Source organism: Aulonocara sp. 'chitande type north' Nkhata Bay, linkage group LG13, assembly GCF_057382095.1.
Source record: "Aulonocara sp. 'chitande type north' Nkhata Bay isolate Kocher_YH1m ecotype deep benthic linkage group LG13, A_spYH_male_GT1.1, whole genome shotgun sequence".
NCBI classification, from domain to species: Eukaryota; Metazoa; Chordata; class Actinopteri; order Cichliformes; family Cichlidae; genus Aulonocara; species Aulonocara sp. 'chitande type north' Nkhata Bay.
In genome coordinates, this window is record NC_141356.1 from 4,073,830 (window position 1) to 4,094,676 (window position 20,847).

A 20,847-nucleotide genomic window follows, 5' to 3' on the forward strand; every position below is an offset into this window, starting at 1 on the left:
CCCCCCTCCCACCGCCCGCCCGCCCGCCTCTCCCCTCCACCGCCTCCGTTTCACGGGGAGCCCATGTCTCCGGCGGTCGCTCGCTCGCTCGCTCGGGATGATGACTCGCGGGAGGAGGACCTCTTTTCCTTCCTTCAGGCCGGGCAGAGAGGAGGAGGAGGTGGAGGAGGAGGGGGGAGCGGGGGGGTGGGGGTCCCCCAAAGGCGGCTCAGGTCTTCGCTCGGTGAGCCGGGGCCGGCTGTTTGGCTGCGGGGCGAGGCGGCGACTTCTTGTTTTCCAGCGCCGCCGCTGATGCTGCTGTCAGGGAGACGAAACAGTCAATGGGACCGCAGCCCCTCGAGCGCGTTCACTCCTCTTACGGCGGGAGTGCGCAGCCCTCATTTGAGAATGGGGGCTCCACTCACCGTTAAGATGCGCGCTCACGGCTGTCTATAGCACACACGGGAAATAAAGGGTTCCTTTAAGGGTCCACTGTGCGGGTTTAACGCCGCGTGACTGCATCCAAACACGAATCCTTTTATTCGTAGCGTTGTGTTTTAAAACAAAAAGTCCTGGTGTATTTTTCACTACATACCGGTTCATAATCATAATTAAAATGTGGGAGAAAAAACAAGGTAGCTTCGGGATATTTTGAAGGAAACTATCTAAAAAAGTGAGTCGAGGTTGGGGCTAATCTTACGCTTATTACACTATTATTACATATTACTATATAATTATATGTAGCTCTTAATTTATTCTTGTTGTCTGTTTCAAGAGTTTAAACCACATTTAGACTTAATTAGGATACATTTCATATTTCATTAAGGAGCTTTAATTGAGGGTCAAAAAACTGAGGATCCAGAAAACAGCTATTTTCCTGTGGACCCCCATACAACCAGACTTCTTTCCCACCAAATGAGTTGCCCGCTGCTGGCTGTCAGAGAGAATTTAGTTTGGAGGCATTTGTGCACTGGATTCACATTTCATCCATTTTCAGTATACAGTTTATGTAGCACACATAACATCAAATTTACAGCTTACACCAAGGGACTTCAGCAAAGATACAATTGTATTACAATGCATGCAGGCAGAAATATGTTTTTTTAAACGATGTTTATGATATAATAACTGCTTTACAGTAGCATGTTAATCATGTTTGGATCTTCAAGTAAACAATGAGAGCTATTTACACCTTCCATGGCTCCAAATCTAAGCGATGCTGTTTCTTCCATTGTTATTTCCAGGCTTTCTCATACAGAACAGAAAAGAAAAAATACAGTGACAGAAAGATTATGAATCAAAATTCTTATATAAAGGGAGAAATCTAAAACACACAGGCTGGATTTAAATGAATGAATGCAGGGCTAAAGAACCCTTTTCTAGCACTGCAGGAAACCCTTTGCAGTAAGAGTGCAGGGACTCTCCTCCTCCTCTCCCACCAATGATTGCGTGTTAGGATGACGCGAATCTCTCTTTTTTCTCCCTCCTTCCTTCCTCTCTCTCTCTCCTTTCTTTCCTCCTTGTCTACCCTTCTAGCAACCCTTACTCCCACTACACACAGTACTTCCCCATGCTGAAAAACACTCAGAAGGGAGCGTGAGGTTTACCACATATGTACGCTTATAAGGTGACATTTACAGTATGTCAGTATGCAACCCTCTAATTACAGAATGTGTGGTCTGCCGAAACTGTCCTATTCATATACGGGAGATAAACCACAAATGGGGACTGTAGATCCCACAAACTGTGTGAGACAAGATCGTGTGTTACAGTGATCTAAATATAGAAACACATCTTGTCTATTTTTAGCCAGAAATGCAGATTTGGCAAGAAAAAAAAGAATATATTTCACTTTATTATTAAGCATATTTTTATTCCGAAATAAACAAAGTTCCATAAGTTCCTCATTAAGTTCCTCTCAAAGACCTCTGCATGTTGCTTTGTAAACCTCAGGAGCTCAGACCTCACTGTAAACTCAGTTTCTGTTTCAGCACCACGGTCAGCACACTGGTGGCCTGTTGCTGTTAGTTGAGAGCCAGTAGCACGCTGACACACGAGACACCAAAAACATGCCCGCCTTAGCCTAAAGTGACTGTCAAATAATGTTTTTGTAAATTATTGTTGGAGACTAACTGTACAGTTCATCCAGCCACACCTGTCTCACATAAAACTCTGAGTTTAATGTAGTACGGTTACACTGAGGGCTGGACCCTCACTGAGTGGAAGGTTTTAAGTGCTTAAAAATGTCTTTAGTCTTTGATGTATGTAAAAGAAAACAAGAAGTTAATAAAAACACAGAAAATTATTATTTTCTTTTCAGACTTTGAAGACACCACAATTTTTTTAAGTGTAACACTGCAAATGTATCATGATTAACATGATGTCAGAGCATTTCAAAATGACCTGTTCAGGTCCTGAAGCTGTTTAACCAATGTGTCATTTTTTACAAAATACGATTGTTTCTTATTATTATAAGCAAGATCTGATTTAAAAACATAGGCCAGCATTGATTGACTTCAGCTTCAGCATTAACACATTTAGCTCATAATAACAAATATTAGTTAGTCTTGTTTCCACACGTTAGATCCACAGGACACACCCTCTAATAGTACCTTATCAATATCTAGGCCGTCATCTTTTGGACTTTAAAGTAAAAGCCCTTTGACTTTTCCTTTTTGACTTAGTCTTTTAACAACTTCAGAATTCTGTAAAAAAGAAAATTCCTGTTTCCACAGGCTGATTGCAATCCATAGAAAAGTTAACACCCTCACAGGGGTATTATGTCAATGTCAAGTCAATCTGATATTTAATTTCAAAGTATAAGCCCAACTTCAGCATGGATAATGCAATAATTTAAACACAACATACTATAGCAATGAAAATCATTTTCCTATTTTTGTATATTGTTACTGTGTTGGTCTTCCAGTTCATCCAGTTTTCAGCATGGACACCCAGATAGACACCATGCTCTCATCCTGTCCTTTATCGTCCTTTATCACACATGATGGCAGTTGGTTGATAGTTCTTAAACACTGATGGTGTTGACTTCATCAATACAGGAACCAGACAAAATATGTTCCATAACAGCAGTGTCTTCTCCTGCTTCAGAAACAGGTTGTAAATGTTACTCAAGATGACAGACAACTACAGTGGCTTGCAAAAGTATTGGGCCCCCTGAACTTTTCCACATTTTGTCACATTACAGCCACAAACATGAATCAATTTTATTGGAATTCCACGTGAAAGACCAACACAAAGTGGTGTACACGTGAGAAGTGGAACGAAAATCATACATGATTCCAAAACGTTTTTACAAATAAATAACTGAAAAGTGGGGTGTGCGTAATTATTCAGCCCCCTGAGTCAATACTTTGTAGAAACACCTTTTGCTGCAATTACAGCTGCAAGTCTTTTAGCGTATGTCTCTACCAGCTTTGCACATCTAGAGACTGAAATCTTTGCCCATTCTTCTTTGCAAAACAGCTCCAGCTCAGTCAGATTAGATGGACAGTGTTTGCGAACAGCAGTTTTCAGATCTTGCCACAGATTCTCGATTGGATTTAGATCTGGACTTTGACTGGGCCATTCTAACACATGGATGTGTTTTGTTTTAAACCATTCCATTGTTGCCCTGGCTTTGTGTTTAGGGTCGTTGTCCTGCTGGAAGGTGAAGCTCCGCCCCAGTCTCAAGTCTTTTGCAGACTCCAAGAGGTTTTCTTCCAAGATTGCTCTGTATTTGGCTCCATCCATCTTCCCATCAACTCTGACCAGCTTCCCTGTCCCTGCTGAAGAGAAGCACCCCCAGAGCATGATGCTGCCACCACCATATTTGACAGTGGGGATGGTGTGTTCAGAGTGATGTGCAGTGTTAGTTTTCTGCCACACATAGCGTTTTGCATTTTGGCCAAAAAGACCAGAGCACCTTCTTCCACATGGTTGCTGTGTCCCCCACATGGCTTGTGGCAAACTGCAAATGGGACTTCTTATGGTTTTCTGTTAACAATGGCTTTCTTCTTGCCACTCTTCCATAAAGGCCAACTTTGTGCAGTGCACGACTAATAGTTGTCCTATGGACAGATTCCCCCACCTGAGCTGTAGATCTCTGCAGCTCGTCCAGAGTCACCATGGGCCTCTTGGCTGCATTTCTGATCAGCGCTCTCCTTGTTCGGCCTGTGAGTTTAGGTGGACGGCCTTGTCTTGATAGGTTTACAGTTGTGCCATACTCCTTCCATTTCTGAATGCTCGCTTGAACAGTGCTCCATGGGATGTTCAAGGCTTGGGAAATCTTTTTGTAGCCTAAGCCTGCTTTAAAATTCTCAATAACTTTATCCCTGACCTGTCTGGTGTCTAAATCCAATCGAGAATCTGTGGCAAGATCTGAAAACTGCTGTTCACAAACGCTGTCCATCTAATCTGACTGAGCTGGAGCTGTTTTGCAAAGAAGAATGGGCAAGGATTTCAGTCTGTAGATGTGCAACGCTGGTAGAGACATACCCTAAAACACTGGCAGCTGTAATTGCAGCAAAAGGTGTTTCTACAAAGTATTGACTCAGGGGGCTGAATAATTACGCACACCCCACTTTTCAGTTATTTATTTGTAAAAACGTTTTGGAATCATGTATGATTTTCGTTCCACTTCTCACGTGTACACCACTTTGTGTTGGTCTTTCACGTGGAATTCCAATAAAATTGATTCATGTTTGTGGCTGTAATGTGACAAAATGTGGAAAAGTTCAAGGGGGCCCAGTACTTTTGCAAGAAACTGTAGGTGAGTCAGCAGAGCCCTGTGGTTGATACCACCATAACCTGTAGCCTTCCTTGCAGGTTTAAAGCCACAAAGTTTACTCAGGGAATAATCAAAGACATTAGTGATGTTTGGAGGCCAGAGTGTGGGGTGGAAGAGCCAGTAGAGTTGCAAACTGAACCAGCTGAAAAAATTGTTCACCTCATTTCTCTCTCTTCAGGCTGCTGACTGACTGCCTCTCACCTTAGTCACAGTAATTATCTTCATTCCTTTCCACACATCCTTCATGCTTTTTAACTGCCAATTGAGCTCCAGTCTTCTGTTGTATCAGTTGTTAAATTTCAGTACCTTTACCCTTAAATATGTTTGATACTCATCAGTTCTTCCCTGTCACATGACCTGAGTGCTTTTGATATTAAATATATCAGAAGGTTTTCATTTTGAAATACAAAATCAGAATCATTTGATTATGACTGAATCAAATCATAAAAGGTGAAGTAAAATCAAGTTGAAATTGCTAGTATCTTATAATTCATAGTAATATCATTCTGAATAAAGAAACCAAACTGCATATAAAAACATTTACAAAGGGAATTATTTTTAAATCCAAGACCAGAAAGACTTGATTTTGACAGTGTGCAGCTTTGAGGCAGTATGTTATGGATTTAAAGTGGAATTATTCCATAAGAACAGGGATTTTCCTTTTAACAGCATTCTGAAGTCACTGAAAAGTAAGGTCACACAGACAAAGTCAAAGAGCATTTACTCTGAAATGCAAAATCAGACTGACTTCAGATTGACATGGTACCACTGTAAGGACTTGTATGGTTGACATGAACTCAACGTACTGTAGAAACAGTAATTTTTCTTTTAACAGCACCCTTACTTAATTAAAAAAAAAAGCTCATATCCAAGCAAATTCAAAGGGGTTTTACTCTGAAATGCCACCGGGAGGGTCTATAGTGTCAACATATACTGCAATTAGCCTGTGGAAACAGCAATTTACCTTTTAACAGTGTCCTCAATTCATTTGAGAAGTTGTGCATATACAGGCAAATTCAAAGGGCTCTTACTTTGAAATGCACAACCAGACTTACTTGACACGGACATGGTAGCCCTGTGAGGGTGTACGCTGTTGTTCTAGAGTGAAATTAGAATTTTCCTTTTTACAGCATTCTGAAATTCTCGAAAGAGTAGCTCAGAAAGGAAAGTTCAGAGGGCTTTTACTTTGAAATCCAAAAAAGGACTGCCTTGATATTGGCTATGGTACTACTAGAGTACTGGGTGTATCCTGTGGATCCAGCATTAAAGTGTGAAAACAACACTAATTAATATTTGTTATTATGGACTGAATGTGCTAATGTTGAAGCTGAATTCAAACAAAGTTGGCTTTTGTTTTGAAATCAGGTCTCCACATCTCTTACCGTAAAACTTAATATACACTAATATACATACTCAAAACTAAGTTGGGGCTGGCTTGACACCAGTTTTATACTCCCTTCTCTTCAGTAGGGCTAGCTAGATGCTGAAACACTGCAACTTACAGACACCTGCAGTTGTTCCAGGGACATGAGTGAAGTTAGCCCTCCACCTTTTCTAGTGTCAAACATTTGTGCTGGTTTGTGCCACTATCATTTTAAAGATACTAATAAAAGTTTCTAGAGGTCATCCAAGGTCAACCAGGGCCCCAACAATACTCAAATCAAACAAAATTGATGTCATGCATTTGTGCTACATTTGAGCTGCTAAAATTTTCATTTGTGCTGCTTTTGTTTTAAAGAATTTATTATTGGAAGTTTAAAGGTCAAAAGGTCAATCATCACAACCTTTTCACAAAGGGGCTTGTTGACCTTGGATGACCTCTAAAAACTTTAAATAATATCTTTAAAATGATTGCGGCACTAACAAAAACATTTGCAGCACAAGCGTAGCACAATTGACTGAGACAAATTTTGTTTGATTTGAAACAGTTGGGTGGGGGGCAACTTCACTCCGGTGTTATGGCAAAAACAACAACAAAAACCCCCACATCCCCACCTTTAACCCGTGACTTTGGCACACGTCGTCTCTTTTTATGCAACATGATTAATAAAGGAACAGAATTTCCTTTCATGTGTTATTGTTTAGGCTCGAATTGTTTTGATGTTTAAAGCCTCAAAGTGAGGAAATAATAACTCGACCCAAATCCATTAAAGCAAAAATAATGAGTCCATTTTTAAAATGTAAATACTAGAAGTACAGATATTGGTTTAAAAAAATGGCTTTAGTTGGGATGGTGGCACTGTTGCCTCAGAGCAAGAAAGTCCTGAGTTTGATTTCACCACCTGGCTGGGACCTTTCTGTGTGGTGTTTTCATGTTCTCCCCGTGCTGCGTGGGTTCTGTCCGGGTACTCCAGCTTCCCCCTACAGTCCCATGTCTTTGGACTGAATTTTAATTCAACATGTTTATGCAATTTTACTAATTTTGAACTTCCATTATCTGTTTGCATGTCTGCATGTATTAGGGTGACTGTAAACTATCTGCAGGGTTACAGAATGCCTTAGAACCTTAAAAGATAACCTGTACATTTGGGCATATCATTTATAAAAGATTATATAGAGACAAAATTTAAAAAATATGCAGTCTTCCATTCAGCATGGTCGGTTTGGCACAGAGAGCTAGCAGAGTCTTAAAATTGCCCTGTACAGGTGTAGATTATTTGAACTGAGCCCTCATGGGCTGCAGTAAGTAAGCCACAATATAAAAGGAAATAAGCCACGTTTGATTTCATAATAAAAACAAATCTGTATTAACAGACTTGGAATAAATTCAAAAAAGCACCACTCCAGTTTGTGCCTTAAATAAATAATAACATAATATAATTAAAATAGGCTAACAATCGTATAGACCAGATTTTTTTATCAACATGTTCCCATTTGCAAATGTCACCTTTGTCGTGTGCTGCCATAATGTAAACACAAATATTGTTGGTCTAGTCTAAGGAGTCATTTTTTATTATTTTGAAAGCGTCAATTTCGTATACCGGAAGTACTCCTGCTTCTTCTGGACTTGATATTTCAAGGCGCAGACGCGTGTGTGTTTGGATCTGTGTGCTGCGTGGTAAGTCAGCATATGTTTTTATGCTTACTTTCATGTCATCATATGTTCACGTTTTTCATACGTTGGCGGTGAAAAACCCGCGTGTCCGGTAGCGTGATGGAACAGTGAGGATTAGTTTGAGTGCACCGAGAATGATTTTCAGATTAGAATTTAAGAGACGTTGAATTTTATATACCATGAAGCTTGCTGGTTTGCTGTTACACTGTTAGACAAACTGACCCTCTTTGCCTTCGCTTTTCAGTTACCATATTTCGGTAACTAAATATTCAAACATTTCCTGTAACTAGAGCAGAGCCGGGTGCCTTCGTTACGGAGTAGTGATATGCGGATCGATCCTGAAATATCGATTCCTCCGATACCAATCATTTATGTTCTAGAATCGATTCTCACATTACAATATCGATATTTTAGTAATTTAGAGTAAATTTGTAGTTTACCATTAACAGGAACACAGTGGAAAGAAACTATAACAGTCGGATTGTCTACATTCAAAGGAACTACTTCCTCTTCCGCCTTTCATAGTCATGTGCGATATAAGATAAGATAAGATAAGATAGAACTTTATTAATCCCTCGGGTGGGTTCCTCTGGGAAATTCGACTTCCAAAAAAAGCACAGCAACGACCGAAGTTACAGTTACAGAACTGTTATTATATATATATATATATATATATATATATATATATATATATATATATATATATATATATATATACACACACACACACACACACACACACACATATATATATATATATATATATATATATATATATATATATATATATATAAATACAGAGACAAATATAAATAAAATATACAAAGGGGATAAATAGAATAAATAGGAATAAAAAATAAAAATACAAGTGAATTGCACATTTCAAGTATTGAGTATACGGCTGTATAAATGTCTCGCCGCCCCTTGGCGTGCGCACTCACAATGATGGCTGAGCGTAATTGTGCAGACGTATTTTACCTCCACAAACAGCTGAGACGTGAAGGTATCTCTCGTCTTACACACGCTGCATTGGCATTGCACCTTGATAATAAACTCATAAAAGAGGTTGATAAGTTACTTTTCAACTTTATCTGGAAAAATAGGACACACACTACATTAAAGAAACAGTTCTTATGAACTCATATGTCAATGGAGGACTTAATGTGTTAGATTTTAACACTTTAAATAACACATTCAAAATAAATTGGTTAAAGAATCTAATTACTAATCCTACTTCCATTTGGAATACTATACCTGTGTTCATGTTTAAGTCAGGTGGCATTGAATTTTTCCTTACCTGTAATTTTGATATTGATAAAGAGAAGGAACCGAAGGCCGTAATCTTGAGGATTGAGTGAAGAATCTGTTGTCTGAGGCTCTGGACATTGAGATGGGAGATTACTACGAAATAGACAGAATCCATCGGGTGGGGCCAGCACCTCCGAAGCCAGCTGCGGACTCCAGACCGAGACACATCATCGTTCGCTTCCTACCGGATAAAGCCAAGATGTCCGTACTGGCGGGTGCCAGAAAAAAGAAGCAGATCATTTGGAAAGGCATGAGAGTTCGTTTTTTCCAGGATTATGCACAGGAGGTACAAGAAAAACGCCGGAAGTTTGATGAGGTGCGTCGCTTGTGTGCAATATTGGCTATTCCCTTCGCTTTCCGGCTGTTATGACTTTTTCAGTGGATAACCAGTATCATCAGTTTTCCAACCCAGCAGAGGCTAAGCAATTTCTAAGCGGCCTGGATTCGGCTAACATTCCGGGTGATGTAGATTAAGAGGATTTTATAAGCTATGGGTTAGTTTACTTCTGTGGGGTTTTTTTTTTGGGGGGGGGGGGGGCACGGGGGACGTGAGGAGGGACGCCATTATGGGATTTTTGAGTGCCACTATGGGCTCAAAATGTGGTCATAAATATTTTGTACTTGTAAAAAAGATTTGTATGTGTAAAAAAGATTTGTGTGTGTGTAAAAAAGATTTGTGTGTGGACTTAGAAAAAAAAACCCTGCAAGTTACAAGTACGGATTTTTGACCCTATTTTTCTTCCCTTCATCTGATTGGTCAATGTCATGTCAATCACAAATGTAACAATCCAATCAGAGAACAGATGGGTTTGGCTGTCGAGGGGCGCTTTTTTTGAACTGCAGGTCTTTGAAGGGAATAAATGCCCTTTTACATGCCAACCCAGCGTTTTCCTTCATCACCACGAAGGAAAACAGTCTGTGGTTGTCCGAGTTTGGTGATTTTTATGTCACAGGTCTACGTGTTTAATACAGGGACTTCCACAGCCTTTTCAACAGCGCTGCGGACCGCGGGGTGGGGGCGGGCAGTGTTTTGGAAATGACAGTCTTCTTTACAAAGCTTTCTTCATAATGCTTTAGCATACATGTTGGAGGTTCCATTTTCTAGGGCAGAAATACAGGGGTAACTCGCATATCTCACGGAGGAATAAACCATACACACGTTGTTTAGAGTTTTACATCAGAGGGACACACCTTCCTCTGCATCAGCATTTATTGCACACACACTTCCGTATTTATACCTTTCAGGTTAAGAGCACATACATATATGATAGGGCAACACCCCCACTTGCTCTTAACACTATACATTACACATTTACATGATATACATATTTACATGATATTCACATATCAACATTTTATGTTCCAAACAAAATATGCGTAAATCTATTTTCACTTTACTTACAGCCTTAGTCATGATGTCTGCTACCATGTCTTCTGTTGCACAATATTTAACTTGTACTTCCTTCTCAGTTATAGCAGACCTAATAAAGTGATACTTGATATCGATGTGTTTGCATCTTTGACGGTTTATAGGATTTTTGGACAATGCAATTGCACCTTGATTGTCTGCAAGAATGGTAACTGGTGAATATTGCCTTTTAATGTCCATGCCATTAAGTAGCTGTGAGAGGTATAAGCTTTCTTGTACTGTGGCGGCCATCGCCATGTACTCTGCCTCGCACGTTGACAAAGCTACTGTAGCTTGCTTCCTGGTTTTCCAGCAGATCACTGGCCCATTTTTGGATAGTACAAAACAATAACCCGTTGTACTTCTCCTGTCACTCAAGTCTGTGGCCCAATCTGCATCGCTGTATGCTATAAGATTTAGGTTTCCTTCTATCCTTTTATAGCACAGCTCTTTGTTTAGTGTCCCCTTAAGGTAACGTAATACATGTTTTGCTGCTGTCCAATGATGCTCTTTTGGCTCAGACAGGGATTGTGACAGTTTGCTCACTATCCAACTCAAATCTGGTCTTGTACATGTCATTAAGTAAATCAAACTGCCCACTAATTCTCTATATTTTCCTGAATCAACTGATTCACCATGTGCACCAAAGTCATTTTTGAGTTCACAAGGAGTAGAACGTGGCTTACAGTCAGACATTTTGAACTTTTCCAGGATTTTTGTGATGTACCGTGTCTGATTTAGTCTTATCTCATGGTTCTGTTGTATACAGTCAATACCCAAGAAATGTTTGAGCTCACCAAGATCCTTCATTTTAAATTTCTCATCCAACATTTGTTTCACGTTTCTGATAGCGTCTTCATCGTTGGCAGCTATGATTACATCATCAACCCAGATGATAAGAATCACTGTCTCACTCGCTGTCTGTCTGGAATATACACAATGGTCTACAGGATTTTGTTTGTAACCTTTTGCACATAAATGGTCATGTAACATCTTATTCCAGTTCCTGCCAGATTGTTTCAAACCATATAGTGATTTGTTTAGTTTACAGACCAGTTTTTCCCCTGTGTCTGATTTTACTTCAAAACCTTCTGGTTGCTGCATATACACCTCACAATCGATTGGGGCGTGCAAATAAGCAGTCTTCACGTCCATTTGATGGAGTTTAAAGTTGTGCTGTACTGCTAATTGCATCAGCGTACGCACTGACGTCATATCTGCAGTTGGCGAAAAGGTTTCTTTGTAATCAATGCCTTGAACTTGGCTATAGCCTTTAGCAACATATCTTGCTTTAAATGTTTTAGTCTGATTTGGGTTCTCTTTTATCACATACACCCATCTCCCCCCCACTGCATTTTTACCTTCTGGCAGCGTGGTTAAAGTAAACGTGTTATTGTCTTGCAAGGATCTCATTTCATCTTCCATAGCATCTGACCAACACTTAGAGTTCGATGACTGCATAGCTTCTTCAAAAGTCTTTGGTATGTCATACATCACCCTGTAACAGTAATCTACAGTCAGCGATGTTTGGTCGTCTTCTGCAGTTTGGACATAGTCTTTCAGGTAATCTGGCCTTCTCCTGTTTCGTTTGGGATATCGTTCAGACTCTGTTCTATCACTCTGTTTGTCTGAGTTTTGTGCATCATTTATGCCATTGTCCTGAATGTCACTTTCAGGTTCCAGGATCATACTTTCATCTGATCTCTGGTCATTCCCTGTTTTGTCCTTTCTAGCGGGGTACTTCAAGATGTCCCCTGGAGTCAAATCATCATCTCCATTGTCATCAACCTGAGTGGTCTGGGTTTGGTGCTCAACTACACTTTTAGTGAGGAACTTGACCAACCTATGTCTAAGAACTCGTCCTGTTTTAGGGTAGTAGATTAGATACGACGGACTGTTTTTATCGTAACCCACAAAACCTCCTTCGTCACATCTCGCGTCTAACTTTTTTTTGTTGTGCCCGTAACCGTAGCAAACTGATCCAAAAATCCCCATCCTCGACATGTCTGGCTTCTTTCCTGTCAGCATGTAATAAGGGGTTTGCTTTGTGCGTCTGTTGTAACACCTATTACGAATTACTGCGGCAGTCATAACAGCATAAGTCCATAATCTTTTTGGCAGGTTACTTTCGATCAACATACACCGTGCCATTTCAAAAAGTGTTCGCCATTGTCTCTCGGCAGTCCCATTCTGATGAGGTGAATACGGCGCTGATGTCTCATGCCTTATCGTGTTTTTATTTAACAATGTCTGAAACTCTTTAGATGTAAATTCAGTTCCATTGTCTGATCTGATTCTCTTTACTTGCCCATAGGGGGCGACGTCTGCCAAAAACTTTTCAGTTGCTTTTACGGTGTCACTTTTAGCCTTTAGAAAGTACACAAACATTGTGCCTGAGTAATCATCAGTAAATGCTAACGTGTACCTGAACCCGTCTTTAGCTTCTGGTTCTATCGGTCCAGCTAAGTCAGTGTGCACTAGCTCTAATGCTTCTTCTGCTCTTTCATCAGGCTCTCTATTCCTTGTTTGGATAAATTTGCCTTTTGTACACACTTCACAGTCTTGGTAATGTTTAGCTTTACCTTTTATTTTCATACCCTCGGTAATGTCCTCTAGTTTAACCAAGTCTTCATAGTTGCAATGGCCGAGGATTTTGTGCCAAGTTTCTACATCATGACAGCCATTGCATTCGTCGTTGTCAACATAATGATCAGATGTAACACTGTTCAAATAGTATAGGCGTTCATATTCACTTATCTTAAACCTTGTCCCGTTCTTATGGATAAGCTGGTTGCAGCCCTTCTTGAAGGTTACTGAGGCTCCTTTGGCCGTCGCCGCCTGAACCGAGAAGATATCTTGCGGGTAAGAGGGAATGTAAAGTGCTCCCTCCAGTGTCGCCTTCACCTTTCGTCCCTCGCTGTCTTGTAGATAGACCTCCACATCTCCCCTCTTCAGTGCGACCCCACTCGTCCTGGTTCCGTCAGCTAATTCCATGAAGTGTCTTCCAGGTGTGAATGTCTCATCAAAACTCTTAAATCTCTGAATGTCCGTAATAATGTGAGAAGTGGCCCCTGTATCAACCATTAGGCCTTTTCGGTGCTCTCGTAGCTTCTTAATTTAGCTTTGAATTCACTAAATGTCATTGCTTTGTCACTGTGGGTTACATGTATGGCAAACGGCTTGAAAGATTCAGGCAACCCTTTTAGCACCATTGCAATAAGCAGTCCATCACTTAACGTCTCTTCTGCATTCCTCAGAGCTGTAATGGCAGTCTCAGCCCTTATCATATAGTCTGTGACGCTCTCACTGGGCGTTTTCTGTAGCGACGTTAGCTCCGTGTACAGGCTAATCACGCGTGGTGTCCCCTTACCGGCGTAGTGCTCTCTCAGAATTTCCAACGCTTTCCGTCCGTCATCCTTGGCATCTCTCATCACGAGTGAAAGACTTCTATCATCCAATACTTGGATTAGCTCTGCATAAGCTACTTCATTCTTTTCATCCAAGTCCTTGTCTTCTTCCTCCGACTCGCCGGGCTCGTTCAGAATGGCAGCCTTTAGCCCAAGTAGCCGCAGGTATCCCAGGAACTTTGTTTCCCACAATTCATAGTTTCTCTCGTCTCCGTCGAAGCATAGACGGTTCCACCGGCTTCCCACATCCCTTCTGGGCCCATAACCTGTTGGAGGTTCCATTTTCTAGGGCAGAAATACCGGGGTAACTCGCATATCTCACGGAGGAATAAACCATACACACGTTGTTTAGAGTTTTACATCAGAGGGACACACCTTCCTCTGCGTCAGCATTTATTGCACACACACTTCCGTATTTATACCTTTCAGGTTAAGAGCACATACATATATGATAGGGCAACAATACATGTCTCTACAGAGGACACTTTATGTCCTCTACAAGAGTTTGTTTTTTTTGCTAGTTCAATAAAAACATGTATGCTAAAGCATTATTAAGAAAGCTTTGTAAAGAAGACTGTCATTTCCAAAACACTGCCCGCCCCCACCCCGCGGTCCGCAGCGCTGTTGAAAAGGCTGTGGAAGTCCCTGTATTAAACACGTAGACCTGTGACATAAAAATCACCAAACTCGGACGACCACAGACTGTTTTCCTTCGTGGTGATGAAGGAAAACGCTGGGTTGGCATGTAAAAGGGCATTTATTCCCTTCAAAGACCTGCAGTTCAAAAAAAGCGCCCCTCCGACAGCCAAACCCATCTGTTCTCTGATTGGATTGTTACATTTGTGATTGACATGACATTGACCAATCAGATGAAGGGAAGAAAAATAGGGTCAAAAATCCGTACTTGTAACTTGCAGGGGGTTTTTTTCTAAGTCCACACACAAATCTTTTTTACACACATACAAATCTTTTTTACACACATACAAATCTTTTTTACACACACACAAATCTTTTTTACAAGTACAAAATATTTATGACCACATTTTGAGCCCATATGCCACGGACCAACGATTTCATGGTTTTGTTTTGTTTTTCTTTTTTTCCAACTGTGTTTTGTTTTGTTGTTCGTTTTGATGGTATGGTGCCAACTGTCCTGTATAGACCTATTTTTTTAGACCACTGGGTTGTCTTATGTAACTGGCTTTAAGATTTGTTATATGGGTAAAAAATGGGATGTTCTACTGGATAAATCTGTACAATAATTTGGCTCGCGTGGTGTTATGGAGTTATGTAAAATAGTGTCGTGGAATATAGCGGGTTGTCATAATGTTATTAAAAGGAAGAAAATCCTCACATACTTGAAGCAGAAAAAGACAGACATAGCCCTGATTCAGGAGACCCATCTCGATGAGGTGGAATCATTAAAGCTTAAAAGAGATTGGGTGGCGCAAGTTTATTTTACTGCATTTTCGGCTTGAAAAAGAGGGGTGGTCATATCGATCAGAAGAAATTTGGATTTTCAGGTTTTTAAGCATTATACAGATCAGGAGGGTAGATGGGTGGTTTTGGATGCATGTTTACAGGGGCGGAAAATGACATTGGTCAACATATATGCTCCCAATTCTCCTCAGCCACAATTCTTTCATGAAGTATGTAACATGGTGCGGACTATAGGTAATACAAATATTGTAATTGGGGGAGATTTTAACCAGGTCAGGGATGTATTGTTGGATAAATCCTCTCGTACTGGACTAAGTAAGGACCCAGTTAATGTTGCGGTGGACGTGATGTCAGAGGAATTGAGCCTGGTAGATATATGGAGACTTCTTCATCCTCAAGAAAGAGATTATACTTTTTTTTTTCGCATCCTCACTCAACCTACTCCAGGATAGACTACTTCTTGGTGTCCCGTTCTCTGGCAAGTCAAACTATTGGGTCCTCTATTGGTAATATTGCTGTTTCGGATCATGCTCCCATTGACCTTGTTCTTTCTGGTACTGATAATATTAAACCGTCACCTAGGTGGCGTTTGAATAACTCATTATTGAAGAATAAGGGTCATTGTGAATGTATAAGGGAAATGATAAAGGAGTTTTGGTTGCACAATGAGGGCTCTATTGACGATGTTGGAATGACCTGGGACGCTTTTAAGGCCTGTTTGAGGGGGCGCCTTATCCAAATTGCTCCTTGATTAAAAAAGCTGAGAGGGACAAGCTGATGAAGCTGGAACAGGATATCAAGGAGCTTGAAAAACAACACATGCTGCACCCAGAGAGGGATTTATGGAACAAATTAATAAAATTTAAATTTGAGATGAATAGTATACTGGAGAAAAAAGCGGAATATGCAATGTTTTGTCTAAATCAGAAGTATTTTGAACAAGTGGAGAGAACAGGTAAAATGTTGGCACACAAGTGTTACGGATTCAAATATTGGGGATGGATACAAGAGGAAAAACCACAATAACAACACTGGTCCGGCCGGGTTGAGTCAAACGATGATTTTAATGATCACATGCGTGGGAGATGGACACCGTACGCAGACAGCATCAGATCTCAAAATGGTGGAGCATTGATCAACCTCTTATAGCCTCTAGTGGCCCCCACCTAATCATAAAAGCCTAAACATTCACATTCTTTCTCTCACACAGCGCCTAAGCTACGACTCCCTGTTTATCTGCTCCTGCTGAGATGGGGCAGAAAACTCCAGTATGTTCTGTTCTCTTCTACTCAGACAAATAAGGCAACGACTTTCTGCGAACAGTATTTCTTATAACTCAGCAGTATAATGCATCATATAACAATATCATTCATTCACAATAAATTAGCAGTCTAATGTAATGCAAATCAGTTTAACAAATGCAATAGTTATCACCTTCTTCTAATTCAGGAGAATAATGCAAACTAAAACTACATAATAATTCACAATCTTTAATTAGGGGTATAACATGGCATAAAATAATATTATAATCTCACACAGGGTTAAGCAGATAAAATCTAGCAACCTTATACCATCTATTTTTGTTCCTAGTAATAATAATAAGTTGACCACCAGTAAAAAAGAAATTAATGATATTTTTAATAAATTTTATCAGGAGCTTTACACCTCTAATGGATTGGTGGAGGAACAGAGGCTGTCAGATTTCTTCTCTTCTATTAAAATTCCCAGCCTGTCTGAAGATCAAAGAATTGTATTAGAAGGTAAGATTACACTAATTGAAGTTAAGCAGGCAATTGGCAGTCTTAGATTGGGCAAATCTCCAGGCAACGATGGATTTCCATCAGATTTTTATAAGGTGTTTGTGGACGAATTAGCTCCAAGACTACTGTCGGTATATCAAGATGCGTTTCAAAGAGGGAGACTATACCATTTAGTATGCGATCGGCAGTGATCACGTTATTACATAAAAAAGGGAAAGACCCACAGTATTGTGGGAATTATCGCCCAATTTCATTAATTAATGTGGACGAAAAAATTATTTCTAAGATACTCGGTTTTGTGAAAAACAGAAGTTCTGCAGATAATCTACGTAGGTTATTGCACATATTCTGGAAGAGCAGGACTAATTTAGACCCTGTCGTCGCGTTCTCCTTAGATGCAGAGAAGGCCTTCGATAAAGTTGAGTATCCCTTTCTGTTTTATACATTGAAGAGATTCGGTTTTGGTCCCTTTTTTAGGCAGTGGATTCAGGTGGTATACACAGATCCAATGGCTACAGTTATTACCAATGGGATAATGTCACCCTCCTTTTCGTTAAGTCGGGGTACTAGACAAGGTTCACCCTTATCACCTCTCATTTTTGCCCTGTTTTTGGAGCCTTTGGCTATTGCATTACGTGAATGTAAGAAAATCAGAGGGTTGGATATGGGTCAAGAAGAACACAAAACCTTTTTGTATGCAGGTGACATTTTACTGATCTCAAGTAACCCAGAACAGGCCATTCCTGCAACTTCCTCAATTATTGATTCCTTTTCTGTAATCTCTGGCTACACCATAAATTGGTCTAAGTCGGAAGTTATGCCCATTTCTAAATTGTGTCCGCCAGTTATGAGGAGCTCATGGCATTTCAAGTGGATGCCCGAGGGTTTGACTTACTTAGGGATTAAACTGACCCCTGATTTAGACAACATAATGCAAGTAAACATCTCCCCAGTGATTCAAAACATTCGTCCGCTGTTGCAGAATTGGGTTAAAATAAATCTGTCCCTTTTGGGCAGAATTAATTTGGTGAAGATGATTATTGCCCCTAAACTTCAGTACTTTCTTCACATGTTACCGATAGCAGTCCCACATAACTTGCTAAAGCTTTATAATGCATGTGTGGAGGGTTTTGTGTGGGCAGGCAAAAAGCCATCTTTTAATCGGTCCAAATTATATGCTGCTAAAGAGAGTGGTGGGTTGGCATTGTCCGAGATGGTCTGGTATCATTATGCTTTCTCCCTCTCTGTTAGTTAAGATACATAATTCCTTTACTGAGAAGCCATCATGGGTTGCGATTGAGGAAAGTCTTGTGGCTCCTTCGTCTTTAGAGGCCTTCCTTACTCAGAAGGGAAGACCAGTACCGTTTAAAGATCCAGTATTGGCTTTCATGCAAGAGACCTTGTTTAGAGCTCCCCAATATACCAACATTAGCCCTTATCTTACCGCTAGAGCCTCTATCTGGTATAATAAGAAAATATTAATTGGTAAGAAACCGGTCTGGTGGGAGGCTTGGGCTAGGACAGGTATCAATCAGATGGGGGATTTATTTGGGCAGACTGGCATGAAATCGTTTGCAGAAATCAGACGAGAATTCAATCTGGATCCAAGGGAAATTTGGAGGTTTTTTCAAATAAGACACTGTATTAAAACCATTTTGAATAATAATCCAGACCCTCCATCTAGTATTCAGAAGTTGTTTGTAGCCCCTGATAGGGCTGGGCGATATGACCCAAAATTCATATCTCGATATTTTTTAGCTGGATGGCGATATAAGATATATATCTCGATATATATTTTTTAAAGCCATAAAGTAAGAACAAGAAGAGAGTTCTTAGTCAAAGCTGTGTCCCAGATGTCACACAGGCACTTTTATTAACATAGAGCAGATGTACATCAAATTTACTCAAAAATAAATTATGAGCATTTATTAAATAATAATGCTCCATAAATAAAAGAAAACAATGTTGTTTTTGTGCATAACAAAAAGCTCACAATTGTGCAGTCAAAATGTAAACTAAAAGACGCTGAGCACAATAACAAAGACAGATTTCACAGCTGCTCTGTTCCCAACTTGACAGCCTGGAGTTTGAAATCCGCTTCGCAACCACGTCTCTTAACAGGTGCCATTTATGGTCCTTATACACAGTAGGGTAATATTACGTTGAAGCACAGTACGTATCACTCCGCGAGGCTCAGCCGTAATGCTCCGACAATCCATCAAGCGGTGCAGCTCCGTAGCTTAGCAAAGTCATATTAAAACATTTTTTGACAGATTGCTGAGCGCCGTGTTCCACATAAAATCGGTTCGCGGCCATCAAGCACAACCAGAATTCATACATAAGGCGCGCTGTCAACTTTTGAGAAAATGAAAGGATTTTAGTCCGTGCAGCACCTCTAGGCTGCATGGCGTTAGCGTGGTTAGCTAGCTAACACATTGACGCCGTCCAGCCCCACGCACGGGGCGATGCGCAGTAACTCGTTAACGGAGATTTGCCGTGTCCATCTTGTCGCTTCCTGCAGGTGAAGCGATGGGGGAGGAGGGGGAGTTGTGTTCAGTGAAGGAGAGGCGAGGCCGAGTAACGTTGCGTAAAGACGAAAGTGGACGAAAGAGAGGCAAACTTGCGGCTCCACAAGTATAATTATACATAACATAGACTATATCGATATAAAGGATATTGTCACATCTTATATCTCGTATAAAAATATATCGATATTTTTTAAAAACTCGATATATCGCCCAGCTCTAGCCCCTGGCATTAATAGAATCAGGGCATCCAAATTCTATGGGATCTTCAGAGAGGCGCACTCTCCCAATTTGGGGGGACTGAGGCAGTGTTGGGAGAAGGATCTGGGTATCCAGATTTTAGAGGACAGTTGGAAGACGCTGGTTTCATCATGGTATGTTGTTTTCATGACATTTGTTGTTGTCTTTTTTTTTCTTTTTTTTTTACTTTGAAAGTCAATAGAGGGAAGAAATTGTCTTAATGTCATCAGTGGTCAAGGTTATGTTTTGTTTTTAGGCACCCGGGTGTTTTGCCCCCATTGCTTTTGTTTTTGCTGAAGTTTCCCAGGAGGCGGTATATCATTTTGTTTCTCCTGGGTTTTTTTTTTTTTGGTTTTTTTTTTTGTGTTTGTCTGTTTGTCTTAGTTACTGTTAGTCCTTATTTGTTGGTTGTTGTTAAGAAACGGACAGAGAACTGACAGTATGATTATTCCAGTTGTATATTTGTTAATGTTTCTGTCCATCCAAAATATGAATAAAAAAAAAAAGAAAAGATATTGATAAAATCCCTATAAAAGTCTCTGCTTTTCATCGTCAAGCTTTTTTTAGCATGGACTCTTATTTACAAGCATAACTTTAGTCCACACAGTTATTATATCTAGAATAACAAGGATATTTTATTTAAAAGAAAATCTCTCTTCTTAGATAGTTGGTTTAGGAATAACATTGTTTTAGTCAACCAATTATTTGATTCGAATGGTATGCTTTTCTCCTATGAAGAATTTTGTTTACATTTCAATTTAGCTATAAATCGTCATGATTATACAAAAGTATTTGGCTCAATACCATCAGGGGTTTGTATGCTGTTTAAGAATCAACCTAATATCACTTCATTCCACAGGCCGTTGGCATCTCCTATACAAACTTTTGTTGGCAAGATTTGCTTTTCTAAGCAATCTAAAAACAACAATAAATCTATCA

General features: G+C 40.1%; 1 protein-coding gene across 2 annotated transcripts in view; it reads left to right on the forward strand.

Annotated features, from left to right (window-relative positions):
• Positions 1-7,768: 7,768 nt before the first annotated feature.
• asrgl1 (asparaginase and isoaspartyl peptidase 1) overlaps positions 7,769-20,847 on the forward strand; it is a 33,159-nt gene continuing 20,080 nt past the window's right edge. Inside the window, exon 1 of one of the 2 annotated variants that reach the window (XM_086258315.1) lies at positions 7,769-7,823. The gene's annotated coding sequence lies outside the window, so the exon portion shown is untranslated. The remainder of the gene's footprint in view (positions 7,824-20,847) is intronic. The other variant, XM_086258316.1, reaches the window with a different exon arrangement.